Raw genomic sequence first — 12,401 nt, 5'->3', positions numbered from 1 at the left:
CATCCTGAACTTTTGGCTGCTTTTAAGGAAGTAACGTCTCTTCAAATTCCAGCCACAGTTTTTAAGAAATCCACCTCCTGCTTAGCCACACCTTCTATTTTCCCTCCATTGACATCCTGTCATATTTCCAAAGTAACTGCCTTCTGTAAGCTCTTAAAGAATTCTCTTCACCATTTATTTATTTCTTTGGTTTCTCTCATACTCTTTCACCCCGATTTTATGTTGGATGTTTGTGAATATGTTCTCCATAACACATGAAATGTATTTTCCTCTTAATTTTGTCTTTCCAAATCTTATCCAGTCTTCAGAGCCCATGCTATGTCATGCCTTCCAGAAATTTCCCTCATGGATCCCCCTCTAGATAATCCCTAAATCTCTGAAATATTTATTAGCATACATGGCATGTAGAACTAGTGATAAATGTTTTCTGTTGTACTCTAGTGCTATTATGTCTGTAACATGGACTTACTTAGCTTTTTAAGAGAAGGAACCATGGGGCACCTAGGTGGCTCAGTCGGTTAAGCGTCTGCCTTCGGCTTAGGTCATGGTCCCCGGGTCCTGGGATCCAGCCCTGCAAGGCTCCTTGCTCATTGGCGAGCTTGCTGCTCCCTCCGCTTGAGCTCTCTCTCTCTCTCTGTCAAGTAAATAAATAAAACCTTTAAAAAAAAGAGAGAGAGAGAAGGAACCATTTCTTACTCTTCTTTTAATCCCCATTAGAGCAGAAAAAGATGTATCAGGTACTCAAGAAAGACTCACTTACTGAGTAGATTACAAAAGTCATTATGAAACTTTAAGGCAGTAGTTTTCAACCAGGGGGGCACTTTGGGACATTTGGCGATGTCTGAAGACATTGTTTAGTTGTTACAATTGGGAAGGAGGTCCTACTGGCATCTAATGAGCAGAAACCAGGGATTCTGCCAAATATTCTAACAGTGCAGGGAAACACAACAAAGAGTTATCTCAACCCCCAGATATCAGGAGTGCCGAAGTTAAAAAATCCTGCCTAAATAGATGTTACATTTCATAGTAAATAATCTACGATCTTATATATTTCCTCCAAAGGAAGAACCTTTAGGGATTCATCCATGGAATGCTATTATATGCATTTCTTCTCTTTCTTCCTCCTTTTAATGGAAGATCAAATAAATGCTCCAGGGATAGCCAGAGGTCATTTAAAAACTTAGTTCTTTAAATCCTCACATCGCTACCACACAATAAAATCAAACATAAACTGAGTCTACACTATTTATCAAAACATGGATAGGGGCTACCTTGATCCTTTGATAACAACTTTATTCTTCCTAAATTTCCTCTGATTTGTGCTCCTCAGCAGTTCTTACCCTCTTATTCATATTACCTTTTGTAATAACGTTGTTTTTGTCAACGTATGTTTTGATGTTTAAATTTTAATTACAACTAAGTGGAGAAATATTTATAAATTTATTTATTTATTTATTCGACAGAGAGAGACACAGCAAGAGAGGGAACACAAGCAGGGGGAGCGGGAGAAGGAGAAGCAGGCTTCCCGTGGAGCAGGGAGCCCGATGCGGGGCTCGATCCCAGGACCCTGGGATCATGACCTGAGCTGAAGGCAGATGCTTAACGACTGAGCCACCCAGGCACCCCAGAAGTATTTATAAATTTGATATTTTGCATATATTAACACATATTTCATATGTATTAAGATATGAAATTGAAGGGAGTGATGGTAGAAAAAATTGAGAAAAATTTTGAAATATAAAAAAGAAAATTCTTTTAGATTTCATGTCTTAAAGACATGAAATTATTTAGAATTCTACCCTATTGCAGAGAGAGAAAAAAGTTAGATTTGAATTTATTAAACAAATACTTTTTTCCCAAACTTTCTTCTAGATGGAGGAACAAATCATAATAGCAAAAGCATAGTTCCTCTTTTGGCTCATGTACTTTTCCCTAAGTAATTGGGTTCCTACCAGGATATTTTGGAAGAGGAAGGATGCAGTTCTCTAAGGAATTGCAATTATTGCATATATAGTTTTTATTATTGCACCTATTTTTGACACATTCCAAAATGATTATTATCTAAATATAGTATTGATCAATTTTCATCCCTTTTAAAATTCTCTAAAAATAAAACAAGCATAGAGAAAATTACTTGGTTTGGAGTAGAAGTCATTCTAAATATGTGCTTTTATTGCCTTGTTTTTAAGACCTTTATTTCAATCCATACAAAACATCCAAATAATTTAGTCCTGGAATCCCATTCATTGGCAAACTAAAAGACCATCCAAATAAATAATAATCTGGGATTACACTTGGTTGTTGGAAAGGAAGTATTTCTAGAAATAAAAATACTGTTCTTCTCTTTTTCCTATAATTTTCATAGCACTCTGATGGCAGTTTTATGGCCACTAACAGAGATTTGGCCCAGAAAATCATGTTTAAACTGAGGGTGCACCCCTGCTAAATCAAAATGAATTGTGAAATAGCTAGAAATGCCACAGCTTCTCTTCATGTTCTGCAAATTATTTCAAGATGTTTTCTATAAACTTGAACTACTTTTGCTTTTATATTTTTACTCATTCATTCAGCAACTATTTACTAAGAACATACCATGTACCAGCCACTAGTCTTAAGTCCTCAATCACTGATGAGCATAGCACACATTCTTCCTGTTTGACAGTGATTACAGTCTTATAGGGCAAGTAGACAAAAATCAAATAATCATACAAATAAACATTTTTTCTTCTTTCAAAAAAACATTATTGAGTGCCTCCAGGGTTCTGGACCTATTCTAGGCTTGGAGGATACAGTGCCAAAATCTAGGAAGCTTATATTCTGGCAGGCAAAAAGACAACAAGCAAATAAAAGTAGACAGATCGATAGATATTATCATGGCAGGTGGTACTATGACAAAAATTAAGTTACATAAGGGCATAGAAGATTCTGGGAGTTGGGGTAATATGTTTATAGGCATAGTGGTCAGGAAATATTTCTTTTTAATATTTTATTTATTTGAGAGAGACAGAGATAATGAGAGAGAGCGCACAAGCAGGAAGGAGGCAGAGAAGCAGATTCCCTGCTGAGCAGGGAGCCCAGTGCAGGGCTCTATTCATGACCTGAGCCAAAGGCAGGCGCTTAATCCCCTGAGCCACCTGGGTGCCCTGAAGTCAGGAAATATTTTAACAGAGACCTGAATGAAAAGAAGGAATGAGTCATGAGAAGAGAATTCCAGGCAGGAAGTACCTGACATTTTAGGGAATCAGCAAGGGAAATGTGGTAATGAGAGAGAGTGATAGAAGATGAGGTCAGAGAAATAGGAAGGGGCCAGATCTTTTAAATGGCAAACAGCTTTGGTTACTACAAACTATGCAAAATGCTTTGTAACAAATACAAGTATTAAAAGAACAGATATCGGGGAGCCTAACTTAACCTGGAGAATTAGAGGAGGCTTCTGTTGGGGACTGAATTGTGTCCCCCCAAATTCATATGTTGAAGCCTTAACCCCCAGTGTGACTGTAATTGAAGATAAGTCCTTGAAAGAGGTAATTAGGTGGTAAATGAAGTGGAAGGGTGAGATCCTAATCTAATAGGAATAAGAAGAGGTATGAGAGAATAGGAAGAAATACCAGGGGAAAAAAAGGAAGAGATACCAGGGATCCATGCACACAGACAAAAGGCCATGTGTTGGGATTTAGTGAGAAGGTGGTTGGCCATTTGCAAGCCAAGGAGAGATGCCTCAGGAAAAAACAAAACCTGCCAACACCTTGACTTGGACATCAGCATCCAGAACTGTGGGAAAGTAAATTTATATTATTTAAGCCACTCAGTCTGTAATGTTTTGTTATGGAAGCAATAGCAGACTGATACAATTTCCCTAAGTAGGTGACCTTTGGGCTGAAAACTGAAGGTTGTGTAGGAGTTAACCACTTGAAGTAGCATAAGACAACAGTACGTGCAAGGACCCTACATTTGAAAAGCACATAGTGTGTTTGAGATTCCGAAGGCCCATTGGGTGAAGCTCCGAGAGCAAAGATAAGAACAGTACATGGAGAGATGAAAGAGGTTGAGGGAAGCCAAATCATTCGAAGTCTGGTAGGCTCTGTGAAGGACTTTGGCCCTTATCTTAAAGGGGCTGATGTGATTTAAAAAAATTGGCATTTTTAAATATCACTTAGCTGTGGAAAATTGAATGGAATGGGGAAAGAATGAGTGTAGAGAGAACCACTCCAAAGGTCCCAGAGAGATGAAGTAGACTGGACTGGAAAGGAGGCAACAAAGATGGAGAGAAGTGAATTGATACTTGCAGATGAAGTTGATAGGGCAAGGATTACTCCTACATCTCTGGGTCTTGCAAATGGAAATTGATACCACTCTTGAGGTGGGGAACACTGAATTCATAATTTTATCTCCAAACCTAATCAGTTCCATTTTGGACATGTTGAATTTGAATGCTTCTAAAATATCCAAGTGGAGAATGAGTAAGTGGATAAATCTGGAGCTCAAAGAACAGATGGAAGCTGGAGATATAAGCTTGGGGTTCACCAGCATATATATAGTAATTGAAACTTGCTATAGTTTCATTTCTCTAAAGACAGGGATTTTATTTGTTTTGTTCACTGATGTATCCCAGGTGCATGGAAAAATGCTGACATATAGGAGGCACTCAATACATATTTGTTGAATGAATGAATGAATGAATGAATGAGTGGATTATCTAGGGAGAGCATTTCATATGAAAAGAGAAACAGGTCTAGAATGAAACCTTGAAGAATGGCAAATTCATAGGTGGGGTAGAACTTACAGAGGAACAGCAAAGGAACACTCAGAGACAGGAAAATCAATCAAGTCTGAGGTACATGAAGCCAGGGGAAAAGAGTGTTTCAAAAAGAAAGTGAGTTTATCCTCTGGAGCGAATGGCATGCAGCAGCAAATCTAGCCTATGAATGAGTACTTCTGAATCCTAACGGCAAAAAGGGCCTTAAAATACTTGAATTTATTTATCACCATTGTCAATCTTTGAATCAAAGACAATTTGATTGCTTATGTGCAAGACTTACCTCAGATAATAACAGTCTCTTAGAACCACATCTCCGACACATTCCCAGCATGGGTGTGTATATAATTACATCATCATTCTTTGCATTAAGTTATGATCTTAACGACACTTGCAAATAATGTATTCAAGTAACAACACCAATAGCTATTCTTGACAAGTTCACTTGAAGTCTTCTGTCTGGATGAAAGCTCAACCACTTTTTGCCTTACTATCTCCTTCCCTCCCTCTTTTTATTTCACTCTGTGTTTCCCTACTCTCTGCATAACAAAGACTTTTACTAGCTTCATGCATAATCACATGATGAGTCATAATTAAGATTTGAATAAATGATAAAAATAATTTTATTTCACCACCTGTGTACCATCCACAAAAAAAGATAGACTGATTAATTAATTAATTTCCAAGGTCGTGAGTATAATTTGTCTAATCCTAGCTATTCTCATATAGATTCTCTGCCTTGCAGAAGAGCTACATGGAACCCTCTGGGGACATTTCTAATACTCATGAGCACAGTTTTCTTATAGCTAAATTGGGGTCACAGACCTCAGTTTAGAGATCAAGAATATTCAGCAGAAAATCCTGTCTCTCCATTTCATCTGAATGGCCTCTTCCTTGAGATAGATAACCCACTTGACTTTTATATGTTACTATCTGCAATGGAAAAAAGTCATTAATTGTCCTTGGTTTAGATCTCAACTGTAGACTGTAAATATTTAGTTTAAGGAATACTTCTCCTTCTTTCTCCCTGCTTTATTTTTCTTCAGTACACTTATCCTACTTGAAATTTTATTATATGTTTATTACTTTATTTGGTCTTGGATTATCTTCCCTTGGAAGATAATCTACATGAGAACAAGAACATTGTCTCTCTCATGTTTGCTGCATCCTCACACTCAAAACTATGCCTGACATATTGTAGGAGCTCAGTAATATTTACAGAATGAATAAATAGATGCTTAAAGCCTGATGGTGGAGGTAGATATAAAATGCTGGTTGAGTTTGCAATTTAGTATGAAATGCAATTCCTAGTATCAAGTCACACATTTGAAATCCAGGCAAACATTTTGCTTGTTAACATCTTTAATTGTCTTCTCCTAAGTGTCAGCCCTGCAATAGATGTTTCCACATGAAGATCCAAAGGTGCTTTGAATTCACAGTGTCCCAAACACCCTTCTTTTTTGTTTTCTACCCCCACCACAACCTCATACCTCCCTCTCCTCAAGGCCTTCCTTATCACCTCTACCTGTTCCTTTGAGTTATAAAACACCTCTCTCTCCTTCAGATATCCAACCAATCACCAAATTCTATGAATTCTGCCTTTATAATGTTTTTTATATCCACCTTTCAAACCACTTGACCCCTGTCCTGGTTCATTGGATAACTCCTTTTCCTGACAATTTCAATGCCTTCTAAGGTCTCCTGGTGCCTCTAGTCTCCCTTTTGTCCAGTCAGTATTACATATTCCATATATTCCACACCTAAGTAATGTGAATATTAATTAATCAATAAAAATTAATTAAGTTTTTTTTAGTGTCCATTCTAAGCTCAAGGAATAGTCTAAGGCCAAATGGGGCTCTTTGTCTTACAAAAGGGTGTAAAGACTAGATATGCCCATGTCACTGTCCTCAAAATGTTCAGACTCCCTGTTTACAATGAGTAAAACTTAATCCCTTGGAATGATACTCCCAAACTCTCTTGCCTTTCTAGTTTTATCTCACATCCTTCCAATGACCCTAAACACAAGCATTCTATGTACCTTCTGTGTTGTTTCCAGAAGGGGTATGCACTTCCATCCTGAGTTCTGTCTTTCTTCATCTCATCCCTCTAACTGGAATGAGTTCCTCTTTCCCCTTACACATGTGATAAAGTCCTATTCATTCTTAGATGCCTAACTCAAATGTCTGCTCACCTGTGAGCCCTTGTCCATTACCACAGGAAGAATTAGATCTTTTCTGTTTGCTCACAGACTTCATTTATTCCTCTGTAAGTACACTTAATCTGCTGTAGAGTAGGTTCTGAGCACCTTAAAGACATGTATATGCTCCTGGTGAGTCCATTTTTTTTTGAGGCCTCTTATTACTAAGCCTTAATTTGTCTATCTATCTGAGATTTCAAGTTCATATCAAATAATTGATTTCTAAGGAGTTCCTAGATTCTCTTCAGCATGTTCTAGAAAGTGCTAGCCACAACTGTGCAGTGCTACAATAACTGCTGTACTCAGTTTCTCTAAAGTTCTCGGTCCTTGAGCTCTAGCATGAGGAGCTTTTCAGAGCCCATTTGGTAGGAAGGTTTACACCATCTTCAGAGTTCAAAATGGAACTGAACTGAACAGGACCCTCATAGAACAGCCTATGCAATATAGTTGAATACTTTGCTTTCCCTTTTTTCTCTGACATAGCTCAGAAGCTGTTGCTTGTGTACTTTATGCCTGATATTGTATGGTTACATAAAAATCTCTTTTTGTCATAAATATGGATAGTGTTAACCTTGGGTACTATTTGGTAGCTACTGTGATTTCACTAATGACCATCAGATTCAGAGCTTAATTGTCAACTGATATATGTCAGAACGCCATTTACTGGCTAATTTCCGTCAGTTTCTAAATGATAACTGCTAATGTCAAGGCAGTTCAAAAATAGCAAAAACTTGATTTCCCCTTAATATCCTGAAAATCATATTCATGGGCACCAGGGAGTCTGGGCAATAAATCTGATGGATTTTTGCCATCATATTTAGAATAAACAAATTAATGCTAAGAACAGTTTTCTAACAGGAGATAATAAAGGAAATGGGCAAACACAAATAAATGTTACAAAGAGGAAAAATACAATCTCTGTGAGCAGATTAATTGCTTTTGTAAATTAGATGGAACTTTTTAAATGTAGGCAAGAGTTTTAAAATTACACAATTTAGCTAAATAATGTAGTATTTGTTCCTATCATTGAATAGTTGTCTTTCTATTGGGGCAAAAATTGATGTTTAAATATGTTTTATGACAAAGAAGTGTTTGCCAAATTATTTACCAGTGAATATTTCTTTAATTGGACTGAGCTAAGTGAGAGTGTGATTCCTCCCTATAGTGGCCAATTTCAGGCAGGTCACTGCAGGGTGGGTGTGAAGATTCACTCCCATCTCTGTACCTACCAGTGAGATCATTAAAGAGCACATGTGGTGCTAGTAACACACAAACTGGCGGGTATCTGGGTGTGTTCAGAGTATGACCAGGTTCCCCCAACCTGTCCCAAATCCCCAGGCTAAATCCCTTGAGGCTCTGGTGTTCACCTTGCAGATTTTGGCTGTTAATCACAGTTACAATCTTGTACACTGTAGGCTTTCAATAAATGTTTGCCCTTTGATTACTACCAAGGCTTTCTTGGTAGAAAGGTTCAGGTAAGAACCTGAAGCATAGGATGAAATGGGTGATGAGTAGAAGACTCCAATTCTAAATTTTGCTGAGATCAACTCCTGCCCTCACATGGTAGTGAGCCTCTTTGGTACCTCACTAAAATATAAAGAGGATAGACCCTCTTCCTGGCTAAGGCCATGTACTGGCTTAATAGCATATGTAATTTACTTTTTTGGCTTTTTTAAGTAAAAATTGTATACATTTATACTCACTTCAGCAGCATATATACTAAAATTAGAATGATATAGAAAAGTTAGCATGTACAAGGTTGACATGCAAATTCGTGAAGCATTCCATAGTTTTATAGGAAATATAGTTAATAATATGTAACAACTTTGTATGGTGACAGATGGTAGTTAGATTTATCTTGGTGATCATTTTGTAATGTATATAAATATAAATGTTGAGTCACTATGTTGTACACCTGAAACTAGTATTATATGATATGTCAACTACACTTCAATTTAAAAAAAAGATCTCATGAACAATAGGTGCTCAAGAGTTCCTTTCCTTAAGATCTTGTGAATCAGATTTTGTGAAGCTGAACCAAATAATTTCAGAGTACAGTGCCTAACTTATTCCTCTCAAATAATCCACATAAAATACAGTATTGCTAAATAAATTCTGTTTTTAGATCAAAAGTATATATTTAAGGTGTATACCATGATGTTTTGATATACATATATACATAGTGAAAATAGTCAAGATAATTAACATATCCATCTCCTCACATAGTTACCTTTTCTATGTGTGTGTGGTGAGAGCACCTAAGACTTACTCTTAAAATATTTCCAGTATACAATGCTGTGTTGTTAATTATAGGCATCATATACTGTACATTAGATCTCTAGTACTTATTAATCCTACAGAACTGCTTACTTTGAAATAGACACATCCAAATTAAAAAAGGGAAATCAATCATAAGAGAACATTTATAAAATATTTTAAAAGTCATATTTGGTTTTATGAGATCATATTTTAATGACAATTAGATAATCTAATACTATGAAATTCTGATGATATCTCATACTGAGGTCTTAAAAAGAATAATTATTTCATAGTACCTGAATATCCTCATAGTGTTGAAATTTTTCGAATCTTGAGAAATCTTTTATCTAAAAATAATTTCCCTCTACAGCATATATCAAAATTCAAAAGTTCACGATTGATGTTTGTGGTATAATTACTTTTATATTGTTACATGTAAAATCATGAAAATATATTTGAGATCACAGTTGAGCACCTATTTTATGTCAATAAGAACTCTTGTACAGTTTGTTAAGGATGAAATGCAGTGAGAACATTTGTCTTGTAACATTAGAGTCCACATCCAGAAACATTATGTGTATCATAGAAAAAATAATGCAGTGGATTTTATGGGTTTTTTTAAGTTGTGAAAAATAGAAAATTTTCACATAGGAAGTATGTCATATGATTTATAATACATTAAAAGATAGCTGATAAATTCATTTTGATCTCACACAATAGTGCTCAAATTTAAAACTTTGCAGTCTTAACTTTCCATATCTTTCCTGATCTTTTATTTAATGCAAACATTTTTATAATGTATGTACATGTATTTAAAGAAAGTACATTAGCATATTTATAATAGCTTATGACAATTTTATGAATGTCACCTAATAAATGAAACTTCTATTCTAAAGAACTCTTAAATGATATTTAAATATGAAGAAGCCTTATTATTGGGGGTTTGGCATAAACAAATAGATAACAAACTACATATGTCTATTTGTAGGAAAGACCTAAAAATTAAAGGAAGTGATGTAAAGAATTGGTTGTGGGAAAAAAATTCTAAGTTGAATTTAAAGAACTAGATCGATTGAACACAGGTTAATTCTTCCTTTCCTATAGACTGTCTAGGGGACATAGTTCCTATTATATTTTAAATTTTAATACATTTTATTGGCTTGTGGATTATTTTAGCTGTTATTAAAATAGTGTTTCACTTCTAAATATGTAATTTTGAAAGGTTTGCATCAATGTCCTTTGTCTGATTTCTTTAGAGAAAAAATAATATAATAATAATAAGGTGATGAAATAAAATTATTCTTCTAAGAATGCATCTTTAAAGGATAAGATATTGAGATTCAAAAATACATACATTTCAATAACACTGTGAATTGATCTTAACAATAGGTACCATAATAAATTTTCTAGTTACTCAAATGATATTGCTATTGTTCAAAATTATTTTAGAGCTCTTCTTTTGGAGTTGCCTTTATAACCAAGTTATGAACCACATAAAATATTTCTAATATGTTACAGTTGCATCTTGTTCTTAACCCAAATGCCATTACCCACCTTTTTATATTGTTTATCATAAGGGATTCCAAATGTCCTTTTACAGCCCCCCAAAATAAAATTCATTCTTTGAGTATATTTAAAAGAATGGGACACAATTCTGAAGGAAATTAAAAAGCAGTTTTGAAATACTTAAAAGACTGCTCATGAGAATAAAGTATAACCTCACAGAGTAACTGTTTTATAAAGGAAATCGATTATTTGGATGTATAAGATATAGTATGTATGTGCAGTCATATGTTTTTATTCATTCATTTACTTATGAGTGAACTACCATAATATTATGAAAAACTATTCTCAGCATCAAGGAGGCATTTAAAATGTTTCCCTTTGTTTTAAGTTGGTTTGGGGGGTTGTTTTTGTTGTTGTTGTTGTTTTGCTTAGTTGAGTATTCATTTGGCTTTTTTGTAGTACCAAAAGCAACAGGTGAAACCCTGCTTTAGAGGCTTCTCCATGGTCTTTAATTGTTAATCCCAATAGAAGCTTTACTCTTTGCAAATCAGTTCTGGGCACCACATTTTGTAAAGGGTGGGTCTATAACCACAAGATTAAATCTATTTTCACATTTTTATCACATAAATAAGACCACACCTGTTTGGTTCGCTGGTATATAACTGTCTTATATAATATCCATATGTAATAGGAGTTCAGTTACTGTCTGCTGAGTGAATGTCAGATGTCAGACACGCAACCTGTCATTTTTAGGTATCCTAAAAATGTTATTTGAAAAACATGTTCAACTTTGGTGAGACAGGAGAAAAGCGTATCTTAACAAAAGCAGTCTTTAGAGAAGAGATTGCAGGGATGCTTATCCATAAAACATATAAACCTCTTGTTCTACTTTAGCCACTGTTTCCCCAATGCCATCTCAAAGCAGCAATTTAAATTCATTTCTGCATTTTATCAACACGGTGTTTACTAGACACCTACTATAAGCCGAAGAGTGTTCTAGGGACTGGGAAAATAACTATAAACAAAATAGAGTTCCCATGGAGTTTGCATTTTAGTGGGGGCGAATGATGATTCTTGAAGATATTGTAATGTATGTGTAAGCATTGTTTCTGATTATTGACAAAATGTGAATAATGATCCCAATGTAGTGAGGTCTCAGTGGTATAATTTGGTGAGCTTCATAAACTGTATCACAAAAAAGAGTGCTGCTAACCCAGTTTGGGCAAATATAGAAAATTCGGATGCCTAACACCTAATGTTGTTTCACCAGTGTTGTAATGGTTTGCTTAAGATGAATGGTTGACTACCTTGAACTTCCCAGGAGTTACCAAATAATGTCTTCATTGGGAATTCATTCTTGGATGACATATGCTTTTAGAAAATAACACATGTGAAATGTTAGTATAGGAACACTTAATTTTGGTACAATCTTTAATAAAGACTACAGACTTTGGGCTTTTTATCTTAGCATTAGCCACATATTTAAGTATGATGGACACAGCATCACCTGAATCCTTAACTTAGAATCCATCTCCATGAGGCTGCCTCTAGATATTTTAATGTTCATTTAAACCACAGAAATAAAAACTGGGTGAATACGTGTGTTCATGCATTCATGAATGAGTTTTTCTAAAAACATGAAAAATACTCCTAGCACTAAGAAGGTGTTTGAAAAAGTTTTTG

General features: G+C 35.3%; 1 protein-coding gene and 1 pseudogene across 3 annotated transcripts in view; both read left to right on the top strand.

Moving 5' to 3' along the window:
- The window catches only part of KCNQ5 (potassium voltage-gated channel subfamily Q member 5), a 498,060-nt gene that overhangs the window by 77,767 nt on the left and 407,892 nt on the right, over positions 1-12,401 (top strand). The gene's annotated exons all lie outside the window — the stretch shown is intronic.
- LOC113928155 lies at positions 8,649-8,747 on the top strand (annotated as a pseudogene).

Source organism: Zalophus californianus, chromosome 7, assembly GCF_009762305.2.
Source record: "Zalophus californianus isolate mZalCal1 chromosome 7, mZalCal1.pri.v2, whole genome shotgun sequence".
Taxonomy (NCBI): Eukaryota; Metazoa; Chordata; class Mammalia; order Carnivora; family Otariidae; genus Zalophus; species Zalophus californianus.
The sequence above is the reverse complement of the archived record's forward strand: the minus strand, read 5'-3'. Positions and strand labels throughout refer to the sequence as shown.